This window comes from Anabrus simplex, chromosome 2 (genome assembly GCF_040414725.1).
Source record: "Anabrus simplex isolate iqAnaSimp1 chromosome 2, ASM4041472v1, whole genome shotgun sequence".
In the NCBI taxonomy this organism is placed as follows: domain Eukaryota; kingdom Metazoa; phylum Arthropoda; class Insecta; order Orthoptera; family Tettigoniidae; genus Anabrus; species Anabrus simplex.
In genome coordinates this window covers 982,711,291-982,736,513 of record NC_090266.1, presented here as the reverse complement: position 1 = coordinate 982,736,513, position 25,223 = coordinate 982,711,291, and the positions used below count along the sequence as shown (strand labels likewise).

At 39.3% G+C, this 25,223-nt stretch overlaps 1 protein-coding gene across 12 annotated transcripts in view; it reads left to right on the top strand.

Annotated features, from left to right (window-relative positions):
- AP-1gamma (adaptor protein complex 1, gamma subunit) overlaps positions 1–25,223 on the top strand; it is a 792,649-nt gene that overhangs the window by 72,628 nt on the left and 694,798 nt on the right. For 4 of the 12 annotated variants that reach the window (XM_067141830.2, XM_067141828.2, XM_067141826.2 and 1 more), the window contains one exon: positions 8,852–9,086. The exons of the other annotated variants lie outside the window; for them this stretch is intronic. The gene's annotated coding sequence lies outside the window, so the exon portion shown is untranslated. The remainder of the gene's footprint in view (positions 1–8,851; positions 9,087–25,223) is intronic. 12 annotated transcript variants of the gene reach the window in all.

The following is a 25,223-nucleotide window of genomic DNA, read 5'->3' as shown; positions in this document are numbered from 1 at the left end:
AGTAGACCTGCGTGAAACATAATGTTGCTCTTCTCATTTTACAATGATCTAGGAAGAACACACAATCTTTTATTCTCTGTTACAAAAAATAAATAAAATAATGGGTGACAAAATATTATTTTAAGTGCTGGAAAGTGAATCATCATTTTTCTCTGAGGACAGATTGATGAAAATGAAAATCCACAGCTTGTTTCCAGTCATTCAACCAGGTTGGGAATGGAATGAACGAAGCCCCCATCTAGTAGCGAGAATAGGAAATGTGATGGCTGCCGAAGCCTGTCACACTCCTGGAGCAATGATAAATGGCTGACAATTGAAATGTTAATAGAGAGTGTTGCTGGAATGAAAGATGACAGGGAAAACTGGAGTATAAAAGTTTCAAACAAATTTATTAAAAAACCACCATTCCAATACTTTACAGTCTTTAAGTTTAAGATACAAATATTACATACATGTTAAAATGGGACATGTTTCGCTTAGTCTTCGTAAGCATCTTCAGCCATACTTAATCTAAAGCTAAGTCAGGGCTCTGAACGGGGTTTCTCATTAAAGTATAATACATGCTTTAATACAAGATAAAACAGTCATAAAAATCTAGTCTGTGGAGAAAGTGATGCTTAAATGCAACTAAAATTCAATAAGGAACTTATCATAGTATTATATGTACATGGAATGAATACCAGTGTTTGTCTAGAAAAGTACAAGTTGGTTATTTGTAGAACGAGATATAGTCATAACGATCTGACATACATTTGGATTGTACAAATTATTTGATATTAATGAAGCGTGGGTTAATTATCGAAAAATAAATCTTCTAACATTTTTGATTGAGAATCAGGTACGTAGAATTACAGTAGAGTTAACTCCAAGTGGTGGTGTGATTAGGTCAAAAGGCGCTTGAAGCATCAGTATAAAAGTGTTGTCTCCTTCTAGAATAATCTTTGTAATAGATTGTAGTCGTGAGCTGTCTAGCATAGATTCAACAAATAGGGTGTTCAATAAAGCCTTAGATGTGGGAGAATTCGCAATGTAGCTAGTGAAAACGCTAGTGTTGACAGAGAGGTGTCTAGCCTTGTTGGTTGTTTGAGACAATCGTGCGGTTAGGGGCATGCTGCTGTGAGCTTGCATTCGGGAGATAGTGAGTTCGAACCCCACTGTCGGCAGCCTTGAATATGGTTTTCTGTGTTTTCATATTTTCACTCCAGGCCACTTTTCGCCGTAAGACCTATCTGTGCCTGTGCGACGTAAAGCAGATTGTGAAAAAAAAAAAAAAAAAGATGCAAGCCTTTCTCGTATTGTACTGTTTTTCTTCAAAACATGCCTGTGTGAAAGATCTGATCTGATTCGATCCATTTTTAAGATCAGAAATAGGCATTCTCTCAATTACTCCCTTTTCTAGACAGTCATAAAAAACCTGCTGATACCATAACACTGGTTATTTTTCAGTTTCTTGACTGTGTTTTTAAGTCTAATAAGAGCTAAATTCAGATTACTTGCCAGGGACAGGTGCCCATTTAACCATGACAAGTGGACTTTATATCTACCTGTATCATCTGTTACAACAGTTTCTAATAATTATAACAATGTCTGTGGACAGACAGACATACCATTTTTGATACTCTAGAAGAACCCAGAGTGGACAGGAAGACCAGAGAACTAACCGGGTAAACTCTCACGAATACAACTTCTAGAGTGAAATTCCTTGGGAAAATTCTGAGCCTTTTGAAATACGTAGGGGCGTTTTTCAAGGTGACTGCATCTCCCCTATTCTGTTTAACTTAGTTCTAGACAAAGTTATTAAAAAATAGGTAAGGGACGCCAAAGGTGTGAGCATCGGAAACTTGGGAATCGAAGTCAAGGTGAAATGTTTTTGCCTTTGCTGATGACCTAGCAATATCACTAAGACCAGAGATGAAACCAGATACGCCGTACAGAGATTACACATTATAGCATCAGAGGCAGGCTTTCAGATATCGTACGAGTAAACCCAGTTCATGGAAAATCTATATCATCATAGCAAAAAATCTCAGCTAGAGATGGAAAACGGCACAATTTTACAGGTGTCCTTCAGTTACCTTGGAGATATCATACTACCATTGGAACTAGGCAGTATGGTCAACATAGAAAGAGCTACTAATCTCCATACGATGTACAAACTAATGTGGAATTACTACAACAAGAGAGTAAAATCTCGTAATTGCAAAATTGCAACATTGCGAGACAGTTGTTTTGTCGAAAGCTTCATATGCTTCAGAAACCATGTCATCATCAATGTCCCATTCCAGTTGCCCAGGTGTGGTTAACAAGTCTCCTCCACTCCTTTCTGTCCTTCCACTTTTCCTGCTCCATTACTTCCACTACATCCAATCTAGCTTCTCTAATGTCCTTCCAGATCTGATCCATCCACCTTCTCCTCTGTCTTCCAACTGGTCTCTTTCCTGTAACTCCTCTTTCCAATTCCCTTCTTGCTATCCATTCTTTTCCCATTCTTTTTACATGTCCGAACCATCTCAGTCTTGCTTTCTGTATGTTCTGTATTAACAGCTCTATATTTAGCACTTCTCTGATTTTAATATTTTGGATTTTACCTCTTGTCTTTTTAACCGATATTCTTAAACATTTAATTTCTGCTGCTTGGATCTTACTATCTTGTCTCTTATTAGTTACCAGCGTTTCTAGTCCGTATGTTACAATTGGTAAGAAATACTGTTTATATAATGTTAATTTTGTTCTCTTGAGTACTTTGTCATCCCATAAAAGCTCTCTGACTTGATGATAGAATGTTGTACCTTTACTTAGTCTGTTATTAATTTCAGGGTTGATTTAATTACTTCCATTAATAATACTACTACCCAGATATGTAAAGTATTTTACGTTCTCTAACCGTTCTCCATCTATGTTCACTTGGCTTCTCTTTTTATCTTTTCCACAGTGCATGACTACAGTTTTCTTTTTACGAATTACCATTCCAAACTCCTTTAGATTTTCATTCCAAATATCCAGTCTCCTTTGTATTTCCTTTTCTCCTTTTCCCCAAATCACCACATCATCTGCAAATCACTACTGATGCTCTGTTTTACACGTTTTATGATTTGATCCATCAATATGATAAACAATAATGGCGACAGTGCCCTTCCTTACTCGAGACTTTTTTTATTTTTTATTATTATAAAATGTGTGTCACCACTCCCGACTCGTACATTGCTTTTACTCTGATGATACAACGTTTTCATCTTGTTAATTAATGATTTTGGTACATTTCTTTTCCATAGGCATTCCCATACATGTTTTCTCTTAACTGTATCATAAGCTTTTTCCAAATCCAAAAATACGAAGATGATTTCCTTGTTCCTTTCCAAATGTTTGTCTATTATCGTTCCCACTGTAAATATCAAGTTTTTTGTTGATCTGTTCAGTCTAAAGCCATATTGTTCTTCCTCCAACTGTGTTTCCATTATATCCCTTAGTTTTTTTTCTATGACCTTCTCCATTATTTTTAGCCCATGTGATAGTACGGTTAAACCTGTATAATTTTCACATTTTTTCCCATTTCCTTTTTTGAACAATGGTACAATGCTACCTTGTTGCCAATCTTCAGGTATCCTTTTCATGTTATGTAATGTGATACCTGTTCCTTTCAACTTTCTTACATTTTCACCATCAAAACAAGGTAAATTGTCACAGATCCAATGGTACGCATAATAAACTTCATGCTTGATCACGTATTTTCATAAGTATTAACTTGTGAAAACCTTGTGTCAAATATTCCACCTTTCACAATATTGTAAAGCTCATTCATGCCTCAAAATTACATAAATATTGGCCATCAAGACTACTCAAGTAGATCCAGTATCTAGTGTGTACACAGTTACCATTTTTCTGAACTCCAAAAAGGAAAGTGTATGATGAGCTCCTCTCCAGTAGGTTTTTACTCCATCACCTGGGCAGTGTGTCTTAAAATACAGGATTTCTGTGACCCTGTGTCCACAACTGCTCTCACCTCCCGCTGACACACTTCTCCATGCAAAAATATTTTAAGTGTAGGCAGAACATCATTGGTGTCACGTGACAAGTTACCCCGTGTGGGTGGGGGACGCACACGAAGAATACACCCACTGTATCCCCTGCCTGTCGTAAGAGGCTACCAAAAGGGCTGACCAAGGGATGCTGGACTTAGAACCATGAGACTACTTGCGATAGCAGCATTATGTGAGGAACACCATGGGTTGATGTTACTTACGATTAGCACCACCATGTGAGGAACACCATGGGTTTGTTACCTAGGAGCAGTACCATTATGTAAGGAATACCTCGGGTCTGGTTGATGCCTGTGAATAGTCCCTTCATGGGCATCCCACCGAGGCAGGGGAGCGGGTGCTTGGCTGCACATACTAGTGTCTAGTGCAAGAAGGTGCCAAGAGCTGTGCTCCAGTGTGTTCGTTCCACTGTGTTCAGAATGGGTCTGCGTTACCTATGAGTGGTACCACTATTTGAGGAACACCGTTAGTCTACGTTGCCTGTGATTAGTACCACTATGTGAAGAACACCGTGGGTCTGTGTTACCTGTGAGTGGTGCCATTATGTGGAACTTACCATGGGTCTACATTACCTGTGTTTAGTACCACCATGCGTGGAACACCACAAGTCTACGTTACCTATGATTAGTACCACTACAGGAGGAACACCATGGTTTTGCTTTACCAGTGATTAGTACTATTCTGTGGGGCTGGTCACCTGGATTTTGGACCCCTGTGGACAAAAACATCATCTCAGAAAATAAGGCATTGTGAATTTGATCCACTGATTGTTTTGGATTCATGGTCATTGTTTCATCATTCATTTTAGATCCTAGTCAGTGGATAAATTTTGAAGTTTTAATTATTGTTTCATTTTGTTGCACCTCGTACTATTAGGGGCCAATGACCTAGCTGTTAGGCTCCTTTAAACAATAATAATAACCATTATCATCATAGGACAAGTCGGCAAGTGCAGTTGTCGGTTTGGACAGCTTCTGACTTGTTAGATATCGAAACAGACTTTGTATTTATATTCAGAGCCAAGGCAGGGCACGATAAAATTACATGTTTCTTATCACAAATGGCACGTTTGGGTTTGGATTTCTTTTCAAAATATGATTCTGTTTCAAGCACACAGAACAGCATTTCTTAACCTCTAGGATACTCATGTTCTTATCTATTGACATATTCCTAGCTTTGTAACAATCCACACTATTATGGTTATCAGTGTTAAAAAAATGCAAGGGAGGTTTACACTCTAGCTTTATGAAGAGTCTTAAGGCTGTGTATGAAGGTTTGCTTTCTACAGAATATCTGGGCTCTTTCTTTTCATGCAACTTGACATGACCTGCAGACATTACTTCAAATCGTGACAAAGCAAGAGAAATACGTTTATTATTCTGTCCTTCAAGTTTCATGAACTCCAATTATGATAGCCTATATTTAGCCTGAATTACTTCTCCAGATAACACGAGCCAACATGATTTTGCAGTAAAATAGAAAATATGTAATTCTTATGGAAATCGCTGCCCTAATTCCGAAAATGATGCTATTTTTTTCCTATCACATCTAGTTTTGATGCAATTCAGTGTTTTAGTATCTGCATGAATTCGTAAGATGTAATGTTGAGAGATGTTCTCGCGCAACTTTTTTTTAAGAATATAATGATTTGATTTGTTATTGTTTACATTTTATTATATGTTTATTGCTGTCTGAATTTTCATTTTGTAGTTGGGAGTTTCCTGGTAAATTCATAACAAACTCCCCAGATGCGCAATAGACCACGAGGTGGGGTAGGATTGAAGATAAGACAGTTGAGCATTTGTCTTTCATCTTAGACCACTTGAATAAACAGACGTGTTAAAAGCCCCAGCCCTTATGCAATGTTTATGATGGACTGATAAAGCAGTTTCCTTGCAAAGATAACAGTCCGAAAGTATTATACTCACGAAGATGAACTTTCATTTTGTACGGATGTCTCAAATCTTCTACGTCAATTGGGAGGGAAAGAGTATAATCCTAGTAACTGGCGTGTTTTTATTGACTCTTCCAAAAGAAGTTTAAAGGCTGTTTTGCTTCATAATACAAATGTTCTGGAATCCGTACTACTTGCACACTCCACAAAAATGTCTGAAACATACGAGACCTTAAAGTTGGTGCTTGAAAAAATTAAATATCACGAGCATGGGTGGCAAATTTGCGGTGATTTGAAGATCATTGGATTGTTGCTGGGACAACAAAAAGGCTATACAAAACTTCCCTGTTTCCTATGTGAATGGGATAGCAGGGCATGGGATAAACATTGGTATACAGTGAATTGGCCAGAAAGGGAACAACTACAACCAGGATCCAAAAATGTCTTGAATGTAAGTCTTATTGACCGTGAAAAAATTCTACTTCCACTCTTGCACATCAAATTAGGATGATGAAACAGTATGTCAAGGCATTAGATAAAAGTAGCCTATGCTTCCAATATTTATCCACTAAGTTTCCCTCATCAGATGCAAAAATCAAAGAAGGCGTATTTGATGGACCATGGATTCGAAAACTGATGAAGGGAAAAAATTTCACGGACACAATGACCAAAGTTAAGAAAGAGGCATAGAACGCATTCAAAGATGTTGACAACATTAAGGACCCTCAGTACAAAGAAATTGTAAGGAAAATGTTGGTAAAGTTTAAGGAACTCAGTTGTAATATGATCCTTAAGCTTCATTTCTTAGCTTCGCATCTGGATTATTTCCCTCCAAATTTAGGAGCTGTCAGTGAAGAGCAAGATGAAAGGTTTCACCAGGATCTCAAAGATGCAGAACGACGCTATCAGGGATGTTGGGATGTGAATATGATGGCCGATTACTGTTGGTCGATTGCACTAGACGGCCCTTCTAGCATTCGTTAACTTCAAAAACCCGGAAATTCCACGAAAAGCGGGAAAAGGAGGTGTGAATCTAACCTGCACGTAATGTAAGTAAAAAAAAAAATTTTGTGTGTTTAACCATCTAATTTTTATTCAAGGTTGAGCTTGTATCCGGGAGATAGTAGGTTCGAATCCCACTATCGGCAGCCCTGAAGATGGTTTTCCGTGGTTTCCCATTTTCACACCAGGCAAATTCTGGGGCTGTACCTTAATTAAGGCCAGGGCCGCTTCCTTCCAACTCCTAGGCCTTTCCTATCCCATCGTCGCCATAAGGCTGATGACACACGGAGCGGTTTTTGCCGAGTCGGCCGCCGCCTGTGATTGATACACAGAGCGGTTTTTGCCGACTGTGACGAAACCACTGCCTGCTCGAACTGCATCTAAAATGACTGCTTATAAGCAGTCATCGGGTGCGTATCGAGCAGGCAGTGGACAAAACACATTAGTGAGGTGAGGAAGCTAGCTAAAATTACCGAAAAATAAAGGATTGTTCTTATTCTTATTCCAAAAGACGACTTACTCTATATGTCCTTTTACATGTATATTATTGAATTTCAAAGATACTTCATGATATCTAATACAAGAATACCTACCAATGATGCAATCGCCGCGTAAATTCAGCCACGCCCGACTAGAGTGAAGCATCAAGTCAGCCGTGATTCAGCTGAATGTAATAAATCTATGGCGCTAGAGCGCGCACGAAGTCTTCAAACCGCTCGCTGCACCGCCAGCTACACGACAGGCCGAGTCGGCAAATCTGCCGCCTGTCGGCGAGCACCGCTGTGTCTGTTTCATCCCATCTGATACAATAGAAACATGCGCCGACGCGGCTGCCGACTCGGCGAAAACCGCTCCGTGTGTCATCAGCCTAAGACCTATCTGTGTCGGTGCGACGTAAAGCCCATAGCAAAAAAAAAAAAAAAAGAGAAAATTATTCAAGGTACGGTTATATTAATTTAAAAGCAGCTGTGCAGCCAAAACTAAATAGGCGCTTTATGCTTCGGTTTCACGATTTTAAATATACATTAAAAATATAATACAAACCATCTACTTGCTTATAAAGCAGCATTTATGTGTATTTAATGCATGCAAAATATGATTACGTTTTGCTAGCTGAAATTTACATTAATACATCAAATTTAATCAATACTAAGCATCAACAATTTTACATAAGAACAAAATAACATTTTGTAAAATTGCCACTAAACCAGACGTGATACGCCAAAACTAATTTTTTTCTCGAATTCTGCATTAAGAAATTCATAAAACCCACCTATTTTCGTTTTTACCGCACAAAAAAAGTTTTTTTTTTTTTTTTTGCAGGATAGTGTAATTGACTCCTCTGCCATGCTCTTAAAAAACCCTTGAGCATACAGGATTCTATTAAGGGATACAAAATTGATGCATTATTTCCACTAGTCACTTCTAAAGTGTCTGAAGTTTGCATATGGCTCTCTAATTTGTCATATAATTTGCTTAGAGGTAATCTGCTGCTCTTACTATTTTGTAAAATCAAACCAAGTAACTCCCTGATATAAACTTCTATCAAGATGTCTTCTCGACAACAAGATAGAAATAAGACTACAGAGTGACTAACATGTCTGCTAAAGCGCTCTGCTTGGTGCCAATGTGAAATAGCGATGACATAATTTAAGTGCCATCCATACAGTTTTGTCCGCTTATAGTGCGCTACTTTTAATAGAATAGATCGAATAAATTAACAGCATAAAATACGCTAACTGTGTGTGCAGCATACAATTACATAAACCCAGAAATAACACAAAGGATGTATCATATTTCAAGTACATTTTTTTTGTAAAGTACAGTAGACAGTGTTTGGTGATTTGTAGAATATGCTACCTGTGCTTATAATACAATCCAGAATGTATGCAGTAGGCCTGCTTTTCTTTTGTTGTAGGAACTGACGAAAGAGTGAAATGTAAGAACAGATATTCTGTCTGGCTGAGTGGCTCAGACGGTAGAGCGCTGGCTTTCTGAGCTCAAGTTGGCAGATTTGATCCCGACTCAGTCTGGTGGTATTTGAAAGTGCTCAAATACGTCACCCTTGTGTCAGTAGATTTATGGGCCCATAAAGGAACTCCTGCAGGACAGAATTCTGGTACCTCAGCATCTCCGAAAACTGTAAAAATTTGGTAGGATGAAAAACCATTAACTTTATTTACTATTAAATGGTATTCTACAGAGCACAGTTCCATGGCATTTTGAAAATAAATATATAGTGAACAACAATGATAGAATACTCTTACTGTCCAATGCCACTCTTAGAGTTTTGATTTTCCTAGTCATCTCATACCCTCTACTAACGATACGTAGTAATACGAGGACTTACAGTCCTACATCAGCATTAATACCAAGCAAGTTTACAATGTGGTTTGAGGCATATAGCTCTTAGCATGTGTTCGGAATAAGGCGAGTTTGAGTTCCACTATCCATAACTCAATTCACATCAGGCAAATGCTGGGGTTGCTGTACTTTAATTAAAGTCGCTTCTTCCTCTTCCTTCACAGTCCTAGCCTTGTCATATTCCATCATAGCCATAAGACGTCTCTGAGTGGGTGTGACATATGGCAAATGAAAAGAATCTTCATTACCAAATTCTTCATCTAAAAATATGGAAGTAAATTATTTAGGTAAATATGAGATTAAAGATCATTAACACAAGGAGGACTGCCCTCTTTTTAAACAATTAATTTAAACTGTTTATACTACAACTTCTTGTTCTGATTACTACTACTACTACTACTACTACTACTACTACTACTACTACATGTCCAGCTCCTTGACTGAATGATCAGCGTGCTGGCCTTCAGTTCTGAGGACCCTGGATTTGACTGGATTTGGTATTTTAACTGGCTACATTATAGTTAATTCCTCTGGATTGGGGATTTTAACTGGGTTCGCAGCAGTTATTTCCACTGGATTGGGGACTGTGTGTTTGTCTCTATAAACATCTTCATCTACACACAACACATCACACTATAAATCACCACAGAAATTCCACATATGGTTGTTGTCAGGAAGGGCATTAACATATTGGCCTTTTGCCCGGGATAGATTCCTGACTGGATTGGGGTTTTAACCTAAATTGGTTTATGGCTCAGGGGACCAGATGTTTGTTCCATCTTCAAAAATAAGAGATCATCCTGTAGGTAAGGCCTTATCCACACACACGTGCACGTCGTCCAAGGACGTCAACTTGTAAGACCTACATCAGGCCTCGCCGGAGACCATATGCTGTTGCTGTTGGTGTTGTTATTATTATCATCATTATTATTATCACTATCATTATCATTACAGTGGAACTTGGATAATTCGAACCTTAAGGGACCATTAAAAAGTTTGAATTATCCAGAAATTCAAATTAAAAAGGTTACAAACATAACACCATCAAATTTTACAAAAGAAACTTCATCTTAGACATTATTGGCCTATACATATTTTGTAATCTACTTTATCTGTTTATGGGTGCAGTATTTAGTCTTTAGACATTAGGTATGTACTAAAAAAAACACGTATGTGTTAGTCTTAACACCATTAGAAATCAGGGAAATCACATTTGTTCTTTGTTAAAAAAGTCAGAGATCCTAGCTTGCTCTCTTGATTTAATTCTCTCCCCCATGATATATGAGTCTATATGATTTAGTGAGGGGAAAAATAGAATCATGTTGTTTTGATTTTCAAAAAATAACCTGAGTTGATGGACATAATTGGATGCCTTCCAGATGCGCCGTCTACAGCTGGGTGGGAGTTACTGATTACTTTGGTGATTATGTCCGCGTCAATGAGTGAAATAGAAGAGTTCGTAGGCTTATTAAAATTCACTTTAAGTAATGATTATTTTGTTTTTGAGAATAAAATCTACCAGCAGACAGATTTACCTGTGGGAGCACCGTTCTAGAGTATTTTGGGGAATATATATTATATATATGGACAATTTAGAACACACACATATCATTGGTCATATTAAACCCATAAAATACCGAGCTCGATAACTGCATTGCTTAAGTCCGGCCAGTATGCAATGTTCGGGAGATAGTGGGTTTGAACCCCACTGTCGGCAGCCCTGAAGATGGTTTTCCTTGGTTTCCCATTTTCACACCAGACAAATGTTGGGGCTGTAGCTTAATTAAGGCCATAGCCACTTCCTTCCCACTCCTGGCCCTTTCCTGTCCCATTGTCGCCATAAGACCTATCTGTTTCAATGCGAAGTAATGCAACTTTTTTTTAAAAAGGCCATAAAATACTGGACACCTTATGTCTACGATGTTCTAGCCATCATAGATAGTAACGTTAATGAAGGAAAGGAAATTTTGGAACATTGGAACAACATTGACGGACTTTTCATGGAAGATAGGAACAGACACGATTTCCTCCCAACCGTCAACCAAAGGCATAGCTTCATCCACAGTCTCGTTGGCACTGTCACTGTCACTGTTTTTTTTTTTTTTAAATCAAGAAACCAGCTTTCTTGAAACAGTTTGTGATTGTTTCGACTGTCGCCTGGTCCCATGCTTGCTTACATATTCTTGAGGTTAGTTGAACATCAAGTTTGATTTTAAGAGCGTTACAGTCCTCTGTGAGAATATTGTTGACAAATAATCGCCTATAGAAATGTTTCAGATTTTTTATTATACCCTGGTCCATGGGCTGAACAACAGATGTTATATTAGGCGCGAAATAAATCACCTTCATGTTTTCCGAAGGCGGAATTCTGTCGTGAACAGTGTAGTTTTCAATGAAGAGAGTAATCTTCAGTTTTTTTTTTTTTTTTTTGTGAAAGTTTTCATCTAATTTTAACAACCACTTCTTAAAAATGTTGCTTGTCGTCCTAGCTCTTCCACTGGATACATACTCCAAGTTTTTTTGTTTGAAACATAGAGGATTAGCGGATTTCCCAATCATTAACAGAGGCAGTTTTTTCCGATCCATCCATGTTTGCTCCAACCAACAATGTAACTCTTTCTTTACTAAACTTTCCTCCATGGCATTTTTCATCTTTAAGTGCTAGAGTTTGTGCGGCAAGCACTTAGAGGAAAGACCTGTTTCATCAACAATGAAAATGTTTTTCGGCTTCATGCAATCGCCTCTTGCAGGTTTTTCTTCCATTGTTCAGCTTCACACTGATCAACAGCCGCGCTCTCACCACAAACAGATTTAACCCTTTCCACCCAAATTATTTGTAAATCCTGATTTCTCCCCACTCGTATTTATTTCTGTCGGCATTCTTCATATTTTAAAACCTTGTATTAAGTGCTGGTTGTAACAATATATACGGGAAGGAACTACAGAATTAATTAATTTATGGTATTTACAATGCACAAAATAATGTTTTTCACTTTCTTAACGATATGCCTTGAGTGTGTGGAAGCATTCTAAGCAAATGCCTGGGTGGGGCCCTGGTTGCTTCTCACAGGTTTTACAGAAGTGGACTGTCTGTCTCCTCCCTCCAACAACTTTCCTGTCACTGCAAACCTTGCAGTCCTTAGTTTTTCCTTCAGGATGGGGTACAGCAGGTGTAGCTTGCCATTCAGCCTCACTTCTTCATCTGTTGAGGAAGGTCTTCCCCTTTCCCTGCTCTATGTATTCTGCACATTTCCTACAAGTTGTCTTACCAAGTTTTTCCTGATCTTCAGATGGGTGATTCCATTGTTACCTTCTTTGAAGAGTAGGAAGGCATTCACTATTGTGATCTCCAGAAGCCAGAACAACATTTTTCTCCACCACTTCACTGATTTACATGTGAATGGGTATGAGCTAGCATAGTGGTCAGAAAGATCAATGCCCCCCATGTATTGATTATAAGCACATACGACAGTAGGTTTCTCTACAATTTCCTCGGCACCTTGACGCCGTATTCTTTGCACAGGCTGAGTGGAATTGTCATAGAAAGTGGACAGCATAGCAATAATTCTCTTGTCCTTCCAAACCAAGCAAGAAGTGTTACCTGTTCGGAGTGCAATAATGTCATGTTGTTTCATTCTCTTTGTTGCGGCTTTTCTAACTTGTAATAGCAGACCTCTCCTATTTACCATTACAGTGCCTGTAATATGGACCTTTAGTTTCAGTAGCTCAGCTGCAAGGTCATAACTGGTATAGAACCAGTCTGTAAAGACATGAAACTATAACTATAATATGGTTCAATAGCACGCACGTATCCGGTACTTGAGTCTGACAGTACATAAATACGGAGTCCCTACTTTGTTGGTTTCTGCTTATTGTAACACTTGAACACGACACGACCCTTGAAGCCTACAGTGCTTTCATCAACACTCGGATTCTTTCCTGGAATGAAGTGTTCCCGGAATTTCATGTCCAGGTATGACACTATATTTCTGACCTTCAAACCTCTAGATTGTGGGCCTGCTCTATCAGCATCAGGGGAAGATATAATGGAGATTCCAGAATATCTGTAGAAATCTGTCTCTAGAGAACACATCTTTGTAGAACACCTGCTTATCCAACCAGTCTTCACTAAAATAATTCTGCATTTCTGCCTTACTGTTCATCCCCATGTTGATAATTACACCAATAAATGCCTTCAGCTCTTCTAAAGTCACAGGTTTCCAAGAAAACCAGATAGATCTCTTCTGAAGTGGAGTATTTTGCTGTATTTTCATTTCGGCAAATTTGTTCGTCTCATGGACAATAGAGGTTAGCAACAGATCAGTAAAAAGTAGCTGCCAGTACTCTAGTTCTACTTCAGGTCTGTTGCCACAACTTTTGAATCCACTGGCTAACCTGTAAGGAAATTTGGGTAATCCTGCATCACCAGTTCTCCACGATCTCCAAGGTATATTTGAAGTCAGCACCGTATGACTGGGACTGGGACGAGTTATAATACTACCGCCTCCTCTATGATTTCTTGCGACGCTGATATCGATATCGATATCATCACTTGAATCAGTAATGATCATATCACTTTCATCGCCAGATTCAAAATTTTTGTCACTTTCATGGTCACTATCAACAAAATCAGCCAGAATAGACTCAAGAATCTCGGCTTCGGTCAGACTGTGCGCCGCCGTGTTGCTTCACGTGACTGCTTTCCATTGTCAACGAAACGGAGCAATTTTGCCGAGCAAAGAGAAACTAAAACACTCCTATTTGGTTTATTTCGGTTTCCAGAAGGGACCAGCACTTACGAAACGAAGTACAAAAGTCCTGGCTTGCCAGAAAACCTAGCAACGAGCGGCGAAACATTGTGTCGACTCAGGGCCAACACACGAGCTATAACGCTAAGTGACGGCTGCCGACCTCAGGTCGACACACGAGCGGAAAGGGTTAAAAGAAATTCTGTTCCGTTCCTTGAAATCATCCAGCCACCCTGTGCTGGCTTTGAAATCATGTTTCCCCAATTCAGCCTTTCCTCGTAAAATAGTGGCACTGATAGGAATTTTCTTGTCTTGCGCCTGCTTGGATTATTTCAAAACACAGTTGTCCATATCTGGGTTGTCCGGTTCTCTTGTCCTTTTCCGGTCTTTCCCACTGACAGTTCCACTGCTCAAAATTTTGTCTTTATTTTTCAAATAAGTTAATAGCGTGTTAGGTGGGATTCCAAACTCCGTAGCAATTTCAGATTTATTCTTTAGACCTTTCTCTCCTCTAATCACTGCTACCTTTTCAGCTAAAGTTGATGATTTGTACGGCTTAGGTTTTGACAAGGACATTGTCACACGATCCATACTCAACAAAAGATCAAGCAGAAATGTTCAAACAATGCAGTCCCTCGTAATGGTGCCGTAATCACTACACATACTCAACTGCTTGACTCTGTGATGCAAGTCAGTTCAAAGCAAGGGTGAAGGCGTGTTTGGGAGGGGTGGAATGGGTAGGAGGAAAGGACACTGACCTCACAGGCGGCCCGGAATGGGTAAGGGGACGGAACTTTCCCGCCCTCAGCCTATTCCAGCACAGATTCGGAATGTTGGTGACCAAGCAAAATTTTTGGATTAACCTTTTAAGTGCTTTGTTACCAGTTGACTGTTTGGTACCTCAGTGCTGAGTTTTTTAATTCGTATGTAAAAAAATTTGTAGAAGCCTCAATTTTTAACTTATCAGTAAGGTGATTAGCTTAAAATGTTTATAAATGTTAGTTGTTTATAATTCTAAATGCAAATGGAAAATCCTACACTTATGTTCAATATTATTTTGAGAGAAAACAAAATTACACTTATGTGCCCATGCGTGCATTATCTTTATACAAAGTAAAGAGCCACAAATAATAATATTTCCTAAAATCTGTAGGCAACTAATACATATAACTTCTTAGAAGTATATAAGTTGATATTTTAAAATACTTTCCAAACCTGGAATGTGGTGATAGTTAATGTTTTCTACTGGTTGTTTGTGATACCGATTTTGTTCAACTATCTGCACAGACTCCACTGGCACTAATGTTTCTAAAAAATCAATGATTTTCGGGTTGTCATCAAACACTACTTGGCCCTCAGAGCCTGTCACAGTTACCTGAAACTCTGGTGAAGAAAAGTAATCCATCCGCAACGAAATTGACAATAAAATAGCTTTTACACTCGCCGTGTTTTTCTTCTTTCGTTTAGATGGAGGCTCTATTTCTCTCTCACATACAATATTTTCGGTACTCTATCACTCTGTGTCAAAATCGCTTAACAATTCCTTAAAATGATTGTCTCCATCATCTTTCTGCTGTGGTTAATAACTGAAAGATTCTGTGATCCGAAATAACATCGCTGCAAGAGCAACTAAATTGTTGCTCCGCCATGTTCGTTTACATCACAGATGAACTCCAGAGACGTCTACAAAAAGCTCTGTAAGTTACTTGCCGAAGCTATAATTTCTGATCAGTTAGTTCTACATAATGCCCAACAGATGGCAGAACATGTCAGAGATCAAATTTGCACTCTAAAGCGAACCGGGAAAGTAAAAAAAAATTAAAATTCTTGCACACCTTCTATAGACTGGCGTAGCACTGGTGGACCGGCCGCGTCAGCCCGTCTATAGGCGGGCGAAGCACTTACGGGGTTAAAGACTATTTCGAATTATAGAAGTTCGAATTATCCCAGTGCCACTTTATTATTAATATTTTAGGGATATGCCGGCCCCGTCGTGTAGGGGTAGCGTGCCTGCCTCTCGCCCGGAGGCCCCGGGTTCAATTTCCGGCCAGGTCAGGGATTTTTCTCTCGACCTGAGGGCTGGTTTGAGGACCACTCAGCCTACGTGATTAGAATTGAGGAGCTATGTGATGGTGAGATGGCGGCCGCGGTCTCGAAAGCCCAGAACAACGACCGAAAGGATGCGTCATGCTGACCACACGGATCCTCATAATCTGCAGGCCTTCGGGCTGAGCAGCGGTCGCTGGGCAGGCCAGAGCCCTTTCAAGGGCGTTAAGTGCCGTGGGGGGTTTAAGGGATATGAACACTTTTCACCATCGTACACTCTTCTTCTTCATCCATTCCCTTTTCCAGATTCTCTCTGGGTAGGGTATTGTACCAAAGCCCTCCACCTTACTCGATCTTTCCAACATTCCTCTTCTAGTACTTTATTGCTATCGACTCCTCTATTTGCAATACAGTCCACAACAGAGCACCTCCATCTCATTCTAGGCTGTACCCTAGGCCTCTTTCCAGTCTCTGTTATCTCTGAATGTTCTCTTTGGTATTCTCTCTCCTGGCATTTTCATCATGTGTCCAAACCATTTTAGCTTTGCTATATCAATCTCTTCTTGAAGTTTATACACTCCCACACTTCTCTTTATTTCCTCATTTCATGTTCTATCTCGTCTTGTCCTTCCCTGTATGCTCCTCAAGAACCTCATTTCAGCTGGTTGTATCTTACTCTGGTTCCGCTTAGTCAACGTCCAGGCTGCTGAAGCACAGGTCAGTATAGGTTTATAATAGGACAAGTATAAAACCTTCTTGCACTTCATTGGCATATCTTTGTTCCATACAATATCTCTCACACACTGGTTGAAACTTGCAGACTGCTGTGTACTTAAATCAATTTCTCCATCCAAATTTCCATCTTGTGACTCATGCTGCCTAAGTATTTATAATTTTTCACTACTGCAAGAGGTTCATTTCCTATTTCTATCACTCCCCTGGATTTTCTGTTACCTCTCGTCATGATCCAAGTCTTGCTTTTTGGAGTACCAATCTTCATTCCAAAATTTGTTATCTCCTCATTCCATAAATCAACGTGTATGTACTTCCTCTTCATTATCTCCCCAGACTATGTCATCAGCAAAGAGCATAGACTTGACTTGCTCACCCATCATCTTCTCCTTGATATTATGTAGATTTCTATCCATGATGATAATGATGAGTAAGGGAGACAATACACTTCCCTGTCTTAAGCCTGTCTCAACTCTGAACCATTCAGTTTGACCCACTTTGGTTCTAACACAGCTTTCACAATTTTGATACAATGATATTACCATCTGCATTGTATCATTCCCAATCTGTGCCTCTGTCAATGTTTTCCATACCAGATTCCTTGGGACCTTGTCATATGCCTTTTCAATATCTAGAAACGTTACTACCATGTCCTTTCCATATTCCCAATACCTTTCCATCATTTGACGCAATGTAAATATTGGGTGAAATGTGGACCTGCCTCTTCTGAATCCATACTGGTGTTCTGCCAAGTATCTCTCTACTCTGTCTCTTATTCATTTATCCCAGATTCTTTCAGGGATATTAGCTGTATGAGGTATCAGTGTCACTACTCTGTAATTTTCACACCGCTTCCTGTCTCTTTTCTTGAAAATTGGTATAATGACCTTTTTCGTCCACTCTTTTGGAACCTTTTCTGTCCATATCACTCTGCAGAGTCTATACAACCACTGTAGACCAACTGCTCCTGCTGCTATTATCATTTCTATGGTGACCTCATCAATTCCAGCTGCCTTGCCTTGTTTCATTCTTTTAGTGGCCCTCTCAATCTCTGCCATGGACACCTCGCTTTCCTTATCTTCCATTTGCACTAAATCTGGTTCTTCGATTTCTCCTTGTACCGAGGTATTTTGCACGTTATAAAGCTGTTCGAATTATTTTCCCCATCTCTGCAATATATCCTGCTTCTGTGTCATCACTTCCTCCTGTTCATTTTTAATGAAATTAGCACCTTCATCTGGGTTTTTCTTCTTTTTAACCCACTGGAATAAGATCTTTTTGCTTCCGGTTGTATCTTCTTGCAGAGCTTCAATGAATTTTTGCCAGCATTTTCTTTTTCTTTTCTTGAACCACCTTGGAGTGCTCCTTCTTGCAGTGCCTTTATTGTAGTTTGCATTCTGTTGTTCTCTTTCTCACCCATCTTTTCCAAGCTTGTTTCTTGACTTTTAAATATATCTTTTACCCTCTGATTCCACCAGGGCGTTTCTTGATCATTTTTCCTTCCTGATACTCTTCCACAGTTTTTTTCTACAGACTCCACCATGATTGTTTTAAAGTATGCCCATTCTTCTTCGACCCTTCCAATGGCTTCTTTAGGTATACTTGTTTTAATGTGTGTCTGGATCTCCTCATTTATTTCCTTCTCCTGCAATTTCCACACCCTTAGCTTACTCTGTCTAATCTGTCATCTGTTGTATCTTTCCCATCTTTAACTTAGCTATCACAATTCTGTGATCTCTTTCGAAAGGTTCACTTGGGAGGGCTGTTACATCTACCAACATTTTCCTGTTACCTTTCTTGACCGAAATGTAATCTATCAGATTTTTTATTTTGTTATCCCAACTATATCTTGTTATCTTCTGACTGTGTTTCTTTCGAAATCATGTGTTACCAATGATCAGCTCATTTCTTCTACAAAAGTCTACCAAAATATCTCCAGCCTTGTTTCTCATCTGATATCCAAATGGATCTATAATCTCATCTCCTTTTCTGTCCTGACATACTTGGGCATTTATGTCTCCTGTGATCACAGCTTGTTTGTCCTGTACATGGCCTTCCAGATATTCAAGGTATTCCTCTAGATCCGTATCTGTATTACCTGTTTGTGGAGCATACGCTTGAATTATATCTGTAACACCAGTTTCGGGTCTCAATCTGACCGTAATCGACCTGCATTTATGTTTTCAACGAATTCTAAGTATTCCTTTAGGTCTTTTCTAATTATGAAACCTACACCATTTTGGGCTTCTCTTCCTTCACTATAGGATAAGGCGTATCCTTTCTTTAGTTTCCTCTCACCTTTTCCTTTCCATTTGGTCTTGCTGATTCCCAGCAATGCTATATCTTTGTCAACCATAAAATCTACAATTTCTTCTACTTTCCCTGTTAGTGTAACTACATTGATGGTCGCTATCTTGATGTATTCGGTTGCTGGTCGCCCATTTCTCGCATTTCTCTCAGCATCACAAGAATTGCACGTCGCTCGTGGGGAACACCCTAGCATTTTCCGAGGCTTCAGTACGCTTGTCATCATATAGGCTTTTATTACGATGGGTTCGCCACTCGTAAAGGCATTTTAGAGCTACTGCCAGCCGAAACTTGTAGGCCGCTCTTAACATGAAGAACAGACGCCTTTTGTAGCCGCTCCTCTGGAGTACAGATGCTACAGTTGATATGGGGTTTCAGTGGCATTACCTCCATTGAGGGCCCATTTCCCTTCTATAAGGACTGCTCCGCCCTTTGCCGTTGGTCCTTATAGAGGGTCAGCCTATTTACCACCGCCCAACACTCGGCATGGAGACACTGCCTGTGTGGTTTATTCCATTACCATAGCAGATTAACTGGCCAGATGTGCACCATTGTTCTGTATTGTTTTATTATAACTATAATTGTAATTAATTTATTATGGGCTATTTCTGTACATTGTTTTTTTTACAATTTCGAGTGATATGAACAATTTCTCCATGTTGTCATTATTTGGTAAAAGATTTTGTTCTATATTCATTCTTTCCAACTAAGTCTAACTATATTTAATGGCAATTGCAGTATTTTGATTTCTATCGTAACTACTGTAAATGTGTGAATTTTTCTTCTTTATGCAGAATGTAAGCAGGTAGAGTATTTCTTGTATTCTGATTGCTCTTTTAAAAAGGCATTATGCACCTTTGAGTGCTTTCCTGAAAAGAAAGAAAACTGTGAAATGGTCTTTCTTGTTTTGATTCAAATATGGCGGCGTAATAGCCACTCTATAGTCTTCTTTCAAGCTCGTATCTCGACTACACCTAGTCTTAAGAGCCTCAATAACATGTCTATAATTTTCAGCAGAAGATGGATAATCATCTACGACATTACTACGTGGGGAACCTGGAACTGTGGCTTGCATGAGGTACATGAACTTGTCGTCCAGTGTGTCACGTTATAGGTTTAGCGATATGACAAATGCGGAAGTTATTCGACCCTGCTACGAATTTAATGGTCAGCGGCGGCAATAATAATAATAATAATAATAATAATAATAATAATAATAATAATAATAATGTGACCAGTATTATTAAAGCTGGGTTAAATGACCAAATAATGGTTTACTACTTAGTGGTAATTCATGTGTCAGCTTAGCATAAATTTTGTCTAAGCAGCTTGAAAACCAGAGGTTGTCCATGATAGGCACAAGGTAAAAAAAAGAAAATAACAAGAGAATCTCAATATAACAAGAGAAGAGGACATGAGTTTTACAGATAATTTGAAACCTCAGTAACGTAGAAAAAGAATTAGTAAGTGTAACAAGGTTGAATAACGACAACAAATGTATCAAGAATGTGATCTAGCCACATCCAGAAATTTTATAAGAGGTTGCTGTTACCCGCAAACACAGTATTTAAAGATAAATTTACAAACTTTCCTCATGTCTGGCCTCGCGGTATAGGGGTTAATGTGCCCATCTGTCACCCGGCGGCCCCGGCTTAGATTCTCGGCCGGGTTAGGGTTTTTAAATTGTAATGATTAATTCCCCTGGCCTGGGGACTAGGTGTTTGTGTTGTCCTTAATATTCCTTTCCTTACATTAAACACATTACACTTCCACCAATACATAATACATGCAGTTTCCTCACATATGGTGCCAGTAAGGGCAAAAGATCTACATAGGTCGATGCCCTGAACAAATAGCACTTAATGGCACATAGGGCAAGAACATACAAACAAGATACTGAACCATATTTCAAGGAGAGGAAAGGGACTGGACCAGGTGTAGCAAGGAGGTATTGTCCTGCATAACACTTTGTACAGTATTTAACCCCTTCGGTGGCGGGTTTTGGGAGACCTCCTGTGCCAGAAAAGTGAGGTTTTTCGGAGGAAATTATTTATTTTTAGGAAGCAAGGAATGAGTAACAATTATTAAGGGAACACATTCATATATTATTCAAGGTTAATAAAATCTTACTTTACACTCTTAATACTTTTTTACAGTAGGCCTGTGATATAGTTTCATAAAAATCATAAAACACTGGTGTTTTGAGTAGGACCTATACTGTCCTGTGAGCAATACATTCTTATTTCATGCTTTTGTATTATTCCCATCAGCAACACTAACTCAATCAATTGCCAAATTTTGTAAGAGTTTATTTTTTCCAAAACTGTGCCCTTCCGTGCGGAGATTTATTTACAAGTTTTTCAATGCAATTTTAGAATAGGGCCAACGAATTTTTTCGGGCACTGTCAAATTTACAATTTCATCTGTTACAATCAGTTCAAAACAGTCAATCGTACTCACCTCTGATAATCCTCACACCAGGATTTGCCGTAAATGGAATAATATTAGGTCGCGCACTATCCCCAGGCTTACACATTTTCCAAACGAATGTATATTCAACATCTACCATCACCTTAGCTTCTGACGTAATACCTTCTTCACTTTCACTACAGTTACTGAGGTCATCATCTGAAGAATCAATAGTACCATTATAGCTACTATCAGAAATACTAATGTCACTTTGAGATTCATCTTTGATGTAGTTCCTTATTTTGTCTTCAGACAAACTTCTCTTCCGTTTCGCGCTCGCCATTTCTGTTTACCTCGTCAGCTGGCCAGAGGTTGTATATGTAAAGTAGAAAAGATAAGGCATATTTTAGGCCAGACGCTTCGTGAATACAGCTGGAAATCCTCCCGCCATTTGTTGAGAATGCTTGAAAACATTTTCCAAAGCGATTAGAGCACCCGAGAAATTATTGGGTGATAGCGAAATGAACACTGCAGCTAAACGAGAATTTCTCGGGCGGTGACGTTATGGGCAGGCGTGCGCCACCAGAGAATTTCTCGGGCGTGCCACTGAAGGGGTTAACAAAAGATGCAAATAACAGTCCATCGATGATTAAGTGAATAGCCATAGATAAAAAAAACCTACATGTTTTCCAGTCAATGACCGGGTCAGGGATAGAATGAATGAAGCCCCATCTTGCGGCGAGGATGGAAATTTGCTGGCTGCCGAAGCCTGTCGCACTCCTATGGGGCAGTGATTAATAACGGACAGATGAAATGATAGTGGAGAGTGTTGCTGGAATGGAAGATGATGGGGAAAACTGGAGTACCCGGAAAAAAACCTGTCCTGCCTCCGCTTTGTCCAGCACTCATCTCACATGGAGTGACTAGGATTTGAACCACAGAACCCAGCAGTGAGAGGCCGACGCGCTGCCGCCTGAGCCATGGAGGTTTAATAGCCATAGATAATTGGCCTGAAAGTTTCTTGCATAGATAAAGAAGGGTTCTTGGAAACAAGCCCCAGCACAAAATTAAAAATTATATTGCTTTGCTCACCCGAAGTCACGTAGTACAGGTCCAGAAGGTTGGGAACAAACAGAAGCGTGTGACACGCGACTAGGCAAAGTTCCTCCACACCACACCCGAGTTGAAAGTGGACTGAGTTCCAGGTGGAGTGGTTAGGTCTTTTATAGTAACTTATTGAGAAAGCACTTTTAACAAGGTGAAGGTTCGAGTTATGAGCCAACCCATAACACACAATAACAGAATCCCTTATGGAAAGGAAAAATAGTTAACAGAAAGCAGTATTATACACAGTGGTAGCAAGGTAACAGTCTCGCCAGAGGTATGAGCGTAGTAGGTGTATGCGATCGAAACACAAGTTAACGGACCCCGGCCAGAGCAAACGAGAAAAGTTTGAGGTTGAACCCTTTCCCTTAAATCAACAAACAAATTAGTTACCGGTAATAATTTCTCGACTAGGTAAAAGAAAGGGAAAGAATAAAGGAAGAAAACAAGGCTTATTGAAATAAAATTCAGAGGAAAATATAAATGTGCCAAGAGTAGGAAATTTAAAAGTTATTAGCAGGGTAAGGGTGATATACTGTCATACATTCTTCTTTGTACAAGAGCATCAACATGTTATATAATAATTTCTTTTTGTGGTGCAATATTATAACCTTGCAGGCACCATGCATTAATTCAATATTCCACCTCGTTTGCAAAGACAAGTAATTCAGTTCTATTGAAATCTTGATTTGTATCCAAGAATTTAAAGTTAATATACTTCAAAAAAGCGAGGCCAAAGACTACACCCAAACCAGAAAAAATAATAGAGGCACACCCCTTACATCTTATAAATCATTATACCATTAGGTGAATGAATGGAAAAAACTGATGCGAGAGAGGAAAAACAGTGACTTGCGCATAAGATGAAAGCAACGTGACAGCCGCCACGAGATTTAAAAAATTAAGTTAAACAAACTTGGTTACCACGGAGTGTGTCAAAAATATAAACATGACAAGCCAAAAGGGTGGACCCAGATGGAAACAGAAAACACAGAAAACGAGGAAAACGAATAGAACCAAAGCCAGATAATTAAAACCTCTTCTTTCACATAGTAATGAACATGATGTATTTCTCACACGCACTCAATGAATGCACAGAGCCCACAGTCTCCCATATGTATGTACCATGAAACAGACCTTCAAATGCAAGTAAGCCTCATGCATATTTCCAAGGATACATGCAATCAGGGGTGCCTCCATGGCTCGGGTGGCAGTGCGCCGGCCTCTCACCGCTGGGTTCCATGGTTCAAATCCCGGTCACTCCATGTGAGATTTGTACTGGATAAAGCGGAGTCGGAACAGGTTTTTCTCTGGTTTTCGCTGTCTTCTTTCATTCCAGCAACACGCTCCAATATCATTTCATCTGTCAGTCATTAATCATTTCCCCAGAGGAGTGCGACAGGCTTCGGCAGCCAACACAATTCCTATCCTTGCTGCTAGATGGGGGCTTCATTTATTCCTGACCCGGTCAAATGACTGGAAACGGGTTGAGGATTTTCAAAAGCAATCGGTTATCGTGATGTCCTATAAAAAAGACATGTTCATATTCAATAAATTAATCATGTAATTATACAAATCGGACGAATGCAAGTGTCTGGCAATGAGTCTCATCAGCAGAATACCATGTTAAGGCAAAGTCGTACTAAGTATAAAGTCGACCGGCTCCCATAACATCACAAGGAAATGCTTAATGATAACCATATAAAAGAAGGCCAGAGTTGCTACACTCGCATACAGAAGCACACAAAGAAAAATGTTTCAGAGCTTAAGTCATGGGAGCGATCCACCAGTTCAAATCACATTTAAACCTGTTGAAAAACCGATAACAGAGGAATGCATTTCGATAAATTATTACCTTCATTGTTTACTTGGGAATGGGGCAAAAGTTAAATCAAGGAATAGTAATATTTAAAAAGGAATGGAAAAGTATCTCCGCCATGAGATGGGACACTGATGCCATCTACAGATACAAAGGAGTATATAAAATAGATGTGAAGGATTAGTTATAGCAATGAATTCAAACCAAACTGAGAGTAACTATGAATCAAGGGATGAATAATTATACATGAAAACATAGCTGTATTTCAGTTTATTCCAGAATGTGATGTCAGAATGACTTGGTGAAAAGCTGAGTTGACTGAGTGGGCGTGTATTGTATAATGGCAGCGGACGATAGCAGATGGAGTAGCGGTGACCCGAAGCATAGAGGACGACATAAATGCAGGCAAGGTAGCACTTTCATTTAGATGGTAGTAGGGGAGCGTTATAGTGGGGATATTGTCGTCTTAGTGCATCTTCCTGAACTGACTCCAAAAAGGAATCTGCTCCCGAACATCTCCAGCAACTTCCAAAATTCTATTATAGGAAGGTTGAATTTTCTAGATGTAGAGGGTTTTTCACTTACCGCGCTGCTAGTGTCACCATTTTTTGCGTTGAATAACTGATTATGTAGATCCAGGACTCTGACCTGTATAATTTTGAATTTACACTTGTATTGGTCCACTTCAATCAATTCAGCCCCCAATTCATCTTCCACAGCATTACCTTCCAGTAGATAGTTAAATATTTCTTCATCCTTTT